Here is a 10,821-nt window from a genome sequence, read left to right on the forward strand (position 1 = left end):
ACAGGCTCCGGACGCGCAGGCTCAGCAGTCATGGCTCACGGGCCCAGCCGTTCCACGGTATGTGGGATGTTCCCGGACTGGGGCATGAACCCGCGTCCCCTGCATCAGCAGGCGGACTCTCAACATCTGCCCCACCAGGGAAGCCCCTGGTGTTTTTTTTTTTTTTTTTTTTTTTTGCGGTACGCGGGCCTCTCACTGCTGTAGCCTCCCCCGCTGCGGAGCACAGGCTCCGGACGCACAGGCTCAGCGGCCATGGCTCACGGGCCCAGCCGCTCCGCGGCACATGGGATCCTCCCAGACCAGGGCACGAACCCGCATCCCCTGCATCAGCAGGCGGACTCTCAACCACTTGCGCCACCAGGGAGGCCCGCCCCTGGTGTTTTTAATGTATGAAGATATTCTGTTTCCATTACTGCTTAGGTCTGGGGCTATCAAAATCAAATAGTTTCTGAATCAAACCAGAGGTTTTTTTGTTTGTATGTTTTTGTTTTACTCTCTTCTTTTCCCTCTTTTTCTCCTCCATATAACAGTATCTCCTCACCCTTACACACTTTTTTTTTTGATTAGGGTTTATGGGAAAGGGAATAGAAAATAATCTAACTTTGTAACAAGAGCATGCAACACTGATAACGATGTTTCTTTAGGACCTCCGATGATTAGGTGAAGAGCAAATCAGCTGTGACTTGAAATGGTCATTCCCTGCTAGATCTCAGGATTCCCAGTGAGGGCAGCCATGTGAAATTTCAGTAACAGTTCTATTTCCAGTGTTTCTTAGGGGCCCACAGAAAGATTATACTCATTCTTAGTGGATCTTGCTAAACTTGATAAAATGAAACAAGTTCAAATAAAATAATACTAAGAGACTAAGAAAATAAAATCTTCTCGAAAAAGTACTTACATAAATGAGAAAAACTTCTAGAGCTTCTAGAACTATTGTTTTAATAAAATTTGAGATTTAAAGTATTTTAAGTAAATATCTTAAATAAGGACAACATGGGATGCCCAAGAGCAAGATGGAGGCTTTAAAAATGTGACTGTGTCATTTGAATTTCCTGTAGCACTGAAAAGAGCATGCAAATCAGCTGTCCAGGAGAAATACTCAAGGAGAAATGTAGTGAAAGTTAGGAGATTCTTTGATGAATTGTTTTATTCATTTGCATGTTTATATAGTTTTAAACTGTATGTGTATATATTTGAATATATATCTCTACATCTACATCTATTTCTATATCTATATTTATATCTACTTCTATATCTATATCTACATCTACTTTTATATCTACATCTACATCTACTTCTATATCTACCTATATCTATATCTATACCACTGGAATGTAAGTTCCTTATGTGCTAGAATACTGTCTGTCTTGTTCACTTCAATATTCTTAGCATTTGAGATAGTGGCAGGCATATAACCATCATTTCAAATAAATATTTGGAAATGAATAAATAAATGAATTCTCAGGTAAAGAGTTTTGAAAGAGTTTGGAAACCAAGTTGGAACATAACAAAGAATGATTGGAAAAAAGTGATTTTGTATTTTTTGCTCAACCAACTGAATATATCAGAAAAGGAGACTATGGAAGGATGGATTTAAAAGCAAAAAGCAGAGATTACATGTAAACATTTAAAAGTACCCCTAAAATGAATATATTGATAGCTTAATTTGGAGTGCAGAGAAATTTCAGACTTTGCTGCATGCTCTACTCTTCAATATTTAAGGTGGGATGGAAGGAATTGACATGATGTTGACTAAAACAGTTTATCCTTATTATCTGCATGCTCTGTTATACTTGTCCACACAACAGGGAAAAATATCAACCATCATCAGCTAGTGTGGGATGGTACCTTAACTCTTAGGCTAAGACTTCTATATACCCTTTAGCAGACAGAACTTCTTTGGGGTGTGGGGAACACAATCAGTTCATTCCCACCCTTGAAGCAAGGTTTACCTTGCATACTCATACATACAAATACACACATTCACACATACACACACATATTTAGACACATAAACATACATCTTAGTCCTTCACATTGGGCCAGGAGTGAGATTTCGGAGTGATCTGATTTCTAGGCTCTTTCTTAAAAGGTAGAAGAAAGAAAGGGCTCCAGTAGGAAAACTTTAAAAAATAATGTTATTAAATTCTCACTAAAGTCCTGTCCAGCTGTAAAGTATCATATAAATGTATGTAACGTTACCGAATATTCCATATTCTTATACTTCACAATCCCCGTGCAGCTTGGTGAAATCAAATGCCTGTCCCTCAGCTTTCATTGTCTGACCTCACCACCAAAGGGACTAAACAGTGAGAGTGAGACCACAGAGAGTAGACCTTCTATCATGCTGAATCTCAGAATTGCTCTATAAACATTGGCAGACATTTAGTGTAAGTGATGACAAAGACACTCTTCTTCATGTAATTTTAATCAGGCTCCTTTGAGCCCCCTGCTGGACCGGGGTGGACATTGGGTTCCCTCTCTGCCCTTGAGAAGAATCCTTCTAAGTCAGTTTAGCAAAAATCCCCATCCACCCTCAGTGTCCGACCACCCTCAATATCTCATCACCTTGGCCTCTCTTCAGAAAGAATTCTGTTGAGTTAGTCTAACAAGACTCCCACTTACTCCTGATGTTTTCTCAGTAATTTTCCATTCACTGACCCCCACCCTGCTCCTTAGTTATAAATTCCCACTTATCTTAGTTGAAGTCAGAGCTGAATCTCATCTCTCTTCCCCCAGGGCTAGGCCCCGTTGCAGTGGCTCCTACACCCATCTCAATGTCTACCTCCCTTGAATAAGGGCTGCCTTACAATTCTTAAACAAGGGTCATTAAATATTTTTTTCTTTAAGCATGGGCGATACATTTTATTCATTTAAATCTTGATTTACTGAGATTTTGTGGTTTATTTTATTATTACAATAGAAATTAATCTTTTCTATACTTGTGGAATATTGCATGGAAAGTAATAAGTTTGAGAACAATAAGTATAGATGGATGTGTCAAGCACTTCTTGGGCTGATTTCTTGGTTATGTGATCTTAGCTTAAGACTAAGTTGAACTCAGTTTTCTCATTTTTCTGATAACTATTTCCTAAAAGAGTTAGGAGAATTAAACTAGATAAAGTGATTAGCACTTCACCTGTCACCTGGTGGTTATCAGAACAAGGATAGTACCCTTCATTTTTAGATTACATAATTTATCAATCAATCTTAGATTTCTAGAATGTGATTTAAGAAATCTTTTTCTGGAATGTCATTTTTTTTGTCATAGGGAATAATGAAGTAAATAGTATGTTCTATTTAATTTTTGAGGAAATGTGTTGTTCAGTTTAATTTCTCTTTATTGTAAACACATTATTAATTTTTAAAATGAAATTATAGATTCAATTTAAGAAATGCCAATATCTAAATGAACAATGTTCTATCTAGAACCTGCTTTAACAGGAAATAAATTATTCCTAACTTCATGTTATTTTGATCTAGAAATCAAGCTAGAATTCAATACGATGTGATTTGAACCTCACTATGACAAAGCTCAGATTTCTCTAGCAACACAAAGTATTTGCATACTTGAGAGATACGTTAATTTTAAAGACAACAATGCAAAGAACAAAGGGGTATAATAGTTCAATGCTTCCAATGTTCTCCACATAAAAACAGAGCAATTAAAAAATAACCATATCACCGATCTAAATTATACTCCTTTATTCTGTCAATAATTGTGACAGCCTCAAAAGTGATTATTGATGAAAGGCTTTGTCACTTTTCTATTAAAATTTATTTAATGACATGCATCCTACCTTGGATCTGAGTCATAGTTACTTATTTTTTGAGACTTTTTAGTGAAAATTTTACGGAGATGAGGAGGTGGGGTAATCAGAAAAAAATATATTGCCACGTAGTGTTTTTCTGTTTTTGTAATGTAAGACTGGCAGTATCTTACCCTTATTCATTATTATTTTATCTCTAGAATATTTGTTTCTCCTTTTTGTTGTTATTTGTTATTATTTTCAGATCACTGAATAATAATCTTAGATTTCTTCAATAATTTTAATTTCTAATATAACCTTACTTATTATAGAGTGAAAAAAATAATCCTTTAATCTTTATCCATTAAACACTCCTGAAAATACAGAAGCTGGTATTAATGCAAGATGTTTTGGGCGAGAAGAAAAATATTCTGCAGTAGGCTTTTGCTTGTCTGAGAGAACACTATTCTCATACATGAGTCTATATTTTCTTATAATCAGCATCTACAATCCAACTCCAAAGCAGCAATGGCTATGAATGAAAAATGGCCATTCCCCAATGACTCATTCATACTTTGTCCTTCTGATCAGAAACATCAGAAAACATGCTAATACATGTCCAAATATGTCACTTCTTTGGTATGCCAGGTTTTCCTTGGTTCCTTGAATAAATGGGCAATTTTGACTTTTTGTGGTTCTTTGGTGCTTATTATGTTCCTTTTATGTGCCAGCTACTTCATTAAATGAGCACAGCCAAATTTATTTTTCAGATTTAACCAGTATTAACATTTTGCCATATCTACATATACATATTTTAGGTTTTATATATATATATATATATATATATATATATATATATATAGTTTTATGTTAGGTGTTTTTTTTAAAGAAATAAAATATTACCTCTAAAGTTTCTCTCCTTCCCCCCCCCCCACTCACTGTCAGCCATCCCCAGAGGTAACTGTTATCTTGAGGTTGGTTGTTAGTCCTCCCATGCATAATTTAGTACTATAATTCCCTATGTCAGTGTCCAGTCATAACATAGTATTGTTTTGTGAATTTTTAGATAATTGAAGACTGTGTAATACTTTCATATCCATTTGCAATTTGCTTTTATGCACATTATATTTTTATGACACATATGTGAGGCTATGCCTAGCTCTAGATCATTTAACAACTGGATGGTATTCTATCCTATGAATGTAACATGGTGTATTTGTTCATTCTTCTGTTGGTAGCCAAAATAAATAATAAATAATTTTTTAAAATAATTAGAAATAAGTAAAATTGAGCACAGCCAAATTTTATACAACACATAAAAGTATCAATGTAAATGATAAATATGACAGGAAATACTGGAACTAAATCCAGATCCTGGTTCTACCATGTAGCAGTTTTATCATTTCTGTGCCTAGGTTCCTTCATCTGTAAGACCTAAGGTTGCTGTGGGTATAAATTATACTCTATATAGCATAAAATAGTTATACTATTTATAAACTATAATATAGTTTATAGTATATATAAACCACATACTATTTATAAACTATATAAATAGTTTATAGAATAAGATAATTATCCATATTTTTTAGTTTCTCTCTATCTACCTTAGAACACTGCCTGGAATATAATACTTTTTACATAGGTATTTTTATTCATCAAAAACCACATACTGGGCTTCCCTGGTGGCGCAGTGGTTGAGAGTCTGTCTGCCGATGCAGGGGATGCAGGTTCGTGCCCCGGTCCAGGAAGATCCCACATGCCATGGAGCGGCTGGGCCCATGAGCCATGGCCACTGAGCCTGCGCATCCAGAGCCTGTGCTCTGCAACGGGAGAGGCCACAACAGTGAGAGGCCCGCATACCGTAAAAAAGAAAAAATAATAAATAAATAAAATAAAATAAAACCACACACTTATTTTGTTTTTGTTGTTGATTATTGTTATAAATGTATCCACCATTGGACTTGAAATTGTTTGAATATGCTTCACGGGGTCATAATCAAATGTCAAATTTATACCACTGCTACATTATCTACTACAAGTACTGGAGACATAAGCTAAATAAATGTTGACTTAAATTGCTAGAAATCCAATCTAGACTTAGACAGGCTAGTTTCAAAAGCAATTGGAAACTGAATGATGAAGTAAATGATGAAAAATAGACAGTTATAGGTAATGGTTTACTGCATGTTAACTTTCATCAAAATTGTCTGATGTTCAGTATCTTGATAAGCCATGTTTCATATATTTCATGGAGATTTTTCGTTTGTTTTAGGCCAGAGCATAAATTCTGCGTTTGTTACTTGATATTGGGTGGAGTATCTGTGTTTCTTAAGAAAAGAAACATATCTTATTAAATGAGATTTATTCTCCAATATGACACTACAGGTGTGATATTGGTCACACAATCAATTTGACAAGTTATGAGTCTATTTGTCCAATTATATATCTTGGTAAAAACGAGGATGGATTTTCATTGAGCCTATGTAAATAAAGCGATTGCTTGGAAAATGTAAGGTGATTCAGCAAAGTATTTCTCTCTCAATTCTGAAGAGTTATAGAGAACAAATTTTATTTTAAATGGTTAATTTCAGTTTAGATCAGCATAACCTATATCAAGAGTTAGAAGGGTTTCCTCATTTTCTTAGTCCAGTTGGGCTGCTATAATAAAATACCATAAACTACGTGGCTTATAAACAACAGAAATTTATTTCTCACAGTTCTGTAGACTGGGAAGTCCAAGATCAAGGTGCCAGTACATTCAGTGTCTGGTGAGAACCTGCTTCCTGGTTCACAGACAGCTGTCTTGCAGTCTCCTCACATGGTGGAAAAGATAAGGGAGCTCTCTGGTGTCTCTTTTATAAGGGCATGAATCCATTCATGACAGCTCACAGTCATGACTCAAATCACCTCCCAAAGGCCCACCTCCAAATACATTACATTGGTCATTAGGATTTAACATATGAATTGGGGGCAGCAAGGTGGAAACAAACATTCAGTCTATAAAACTCATATATACATACAATTAGAACAATAAAATGATACCAATAATATTTCCAAAATATCACAATTGAATTTCCTTCATCATTTCATTATGTAATTTGTAATTTTTTTTAACTATGCATCTTTAGTAAGTGGTCTGCTTTCATAATGTAGGTCTGCTTCCAGACAGAAAAGAGTTCTAGAATTACTGACTCAGACCACCTATATTGTACGAATGTTTCCTAAGTGTTGTCAGCTTGGAAGATACTTCTAATTATCTGTTCCTTGAAGCAACAATAATTTAGAGTGTCTGGTGAAGTCCTTTCAGTAGGCATTCTGACTGCCTTTTTAAATCAGTATCACAAAGTCCCACCTATAGTTTATAGCAAGTCTTCTGGCAAATTACTTGAGGGCTGCATAATTTCTGAAATATTGATTATAATAATATTTTACCTATATAATCTTTACTAAAGAAAAGGTTGTGTGTTTCTGCTGTTTTGATGATTCTTCCCACACAGATTTTACAATAATGTTAAGCTAATTATGAAATATGAAATGCAGCAAACAACACTAATTGTTACTATCATCTCTTTTTTTATAAGGTAAAGCAACAGATCTTTGTGCTTGTCTAGAAGACCTATAAAGACCCCCTAAATATATTGTTTTATTTTTTTCTAAATTTGGGATCTGATATTTGAGGCAAACCAAAAAATTAGAGCAGATTTGATGACTCAAGATAGGACCATTGATGCAGAGAAACAGTATTTGGCTATCTACTTAAAGTGATAAAATGCTTTAAATAAACATAAATGATTATAACAGTTTTGTAAGAAACTTTCCTTTTTCCATAAGTGAATAAATATTTTCCTTTTTTTTTGTTTTAAATTAACCAGTTACATATAAAGTCAAACCTAAGCAGAGAATATTATTCTGATAAGATATGGCATCTCTGCTATGTGGGAGGTTTACGTAGAAGATAAAGAATGATATTTTATGATCCATTAAGAGTTTCTAAGACTTAGTTTTCAATTTGAAAGAGAAAAAGAGCCAAATTTTAATTTTGCATCAATGCATGTTTGACAGCAAAATTTTCATGAGTCTCCCCGAACCTCTGTAAATTATCTGGTGAGTAAGTCCATTGAAACTGACTTAACTTTACCAACATTTAAAACTCTTTATAGAGCCTTTCAAGCCCAGGTATTATAAACTAAGGAAAACAAAGTTAACTTCCCTCATACCTTCTGCTACTTGCTGTACACAGCAAAGATTTTTTTTTCCTTTTTTTGTGTTTTTTCTTATTTTGGATCAAACGTACTTTAAGACAAAATTACTCTCCTCTTTTCCTTGAAAGCAAATGCCTCAATTTTACATACACAGTGATTTTCTCAATGATTATTACTCCTAGTATACTCTCAATAACCAATATTAGTTATAATTTTTAACCAAAATTACCATCTTCTATTGAAAGAGGAAACTGGAAGATGGTACTGAAACTTCATTATATCTAAGCACAATTTTAGCAAATTATCACAGTTCATAAATACATATAACATAAGTACAGCTACAAACATCCATTTTCTGCCTTATTAAAGTGGCAAGAAAGAACAGGTTCATTACCATGAACCAAAGATAAAGCCACTCCATACCACATGCAAATAAGAAGTAAATAATATAAAATTTAAATTATGCTATGTAACCAGTTGTTCAGTATTCAGTCTCACTTGGAAATTATCTAAGAATTTAAAGATTATTCACTAACTCATTTTAGTATTAGTTGAAGGATTTTGGTTATCTAAGGATCTAAGAAATTTTGTTCAGTATGATGTACTATAAAACATATTTATACTTTTAATAAAAAATCTTGTCAGAATTATGATTCAACTTAATTAAATCCACACTTACATTTTTTAAAATCATTTTCACATTTGTTCTCTTTTTTCAAAATTTGTTTATTTTTGGCTGTGTTGGGTCTTCTTTGCTGCCTGTGGGCTTTCTCTAGTTGGTGCAAGCAGGAGCTACTCCTCGTTGTGGTGCGCGGGCTTCTCATTGTGGTGGCTTCTCCTGTGGTGGAGCATGGGCTCCAGTAGTTGTGGCACATGAGCTCAGTAATTGTGGCTAGCGGGCTCTAGAGCACAAGCTCAGTAGCTGTGGTGCATGGGCTTAGTTGCCCCGTGGCATGTGGGATCTTCCCGGACCGGGGCTCAAACCCATATCCCCTGCATTGGCAGGCAGATTCTTAACCACTGTGCCACCAAGGAAGCCCCTCACACTTACATTTTTATGAGCCTAAACATTATATAGATTTAATGTTAGCAAACCAGTATGAGAAGATTAGAAATTTCAGAATAATTTTTATCTTTATGAGAAAACAAATCCAAATTTTATAAAAAATAAAGCTCTTATAAATCTTATAAAATAGATAATATTTTTATAATCTTAGAAAAGGTTTATAGTTTATACCATATTGAAACAAGTAACAAACATATAGTTATCATTTATCTTTAAACATAAAATTATTTAAATAATATAATTTTAAAAATTCACATTGATTATATGATCTTGGACTCTAAATGTTTCTGATAGCAGTGTCTGTAATAAACGTATCTCTTAGTACTTTTAAAGGATCATTGATTCATTTTACTTATTTACTGTGAAATTTAAAAATATTCTAATTTTTATATGTGCATACATATAACTATAAAACAATTGGAAGATAATCTATTTAATTAAGAAATGTTATAATCTACTTTGTACCCTCTGGAATTAGGAAAATATTTCACACTCAAAATGAAAGGTTAAAGCTTTCTTCAGTTACAGACACATAGACAAATTATGTTTCAATTCTACAAGCTAAACCCTGAGTAAAAAGTAAACACAAAATGAAAAATCATCTTTTCAGATTTCAAAGAGCTGTTTTCCTTCTCAGTGCATATGCAATTCTTAATTGATATGCACTCACAAATAACTCAACAGATTAAAAAGCAATTTTAAAAAGCTAACATATAAATAGACTAACAAGCCATATATTCCTTCCTAGCTCAAACAACATAGAATAGATCTCTATAATCTTTTTAATGGAGATTATCAAATATTTAGACCATAAAATCAAATATTTGATTTTTATTATTACTGTAGCAGAATAACTTGTTGTCTGTGTACAAACTAGAAACAAAAACAAAATGATAAAAACAGTAGGAAGTAAAGAAAAAAAAGTCACAAATATCTTAGTACTATTGTCATTTGGGATTCACTCATGGAACCAAGAAAATATATGCCTGGGTTTAAATCTCTCACAGGGTACACTTCTCTGCCATTACTGCTTACTGGCTGCCATCAGGTGTGTCCACCTGGCATTTTAGTGGATGATATACAGTTTTCTTTCTTTCTTTCTCTTTCTTTTGTTCTTTTTTCTTTTTGCCATTGACATAGACTTTTATTTCCCTGTGCCACGGTAATATGGGGCTTTAATATCTGACTTTTCCTTATTTTGTTGACAAATTACAAAAAAATAATGGAATGTAAAATAACCTACTTCCAGTTCATAAGCCATTAAGACACAGAAACAGCAAATATCATTATTCAAGAAGGAGTCAAAGGTAATGAATGAGTAGGACCTACATACCATTCACTTTATGTGTGCAATGTCATTTAATCCATACACCAGTCTCATGAGATAAGATTCCTATTTTATAAATGAGGACCCTGAGACCAAGGTCTCCTTAAACAGTGGTGGCATTTAAGCTGTGGTTTGCCTAACCAAACAGCCTGAGTATATTTTCTATTGACTATACTGTTTACTAACCTCCCCATGGGATTTACTGAAAAAAAAATCTAAAATACAAGGAAGTGTTATCCCTATTTTAGATTCCCTAAATATCAATCTTTGATTTTCACAAAGGCACAGATTACTTTTGTGTACTTATTTGAGTTTCAAGCTTTGTTCTAGCCATATGCCAATAGAACTATAATTTACTCAACAGTTCTCTTGTATGAATTCATTTTTAATTTAAACTTATTTAAATGGGAAGCTTTATATCACTATTATAAATGTAAATCCACCATGTTTACCAGAAAGAGAACAAAAAAGAGAAAT

This window comes from Mesoplodon densirostris, chromosome 7 (genome assembly GCF_025265405.1).
Source record: "Mesoplodon densirostris isolate mMesDen1 chromosome 7, mMesDen1 primary haplotype, whole genome shotgun sequence".
Classification (NCBI taxonomy): domain Eukaryota; kingdom Metazoa; phylum Chordata; class Mammalia; order Artiodactyla; family Ziphiidae; genus Mesoplodon; species Mesoplodon densirostris.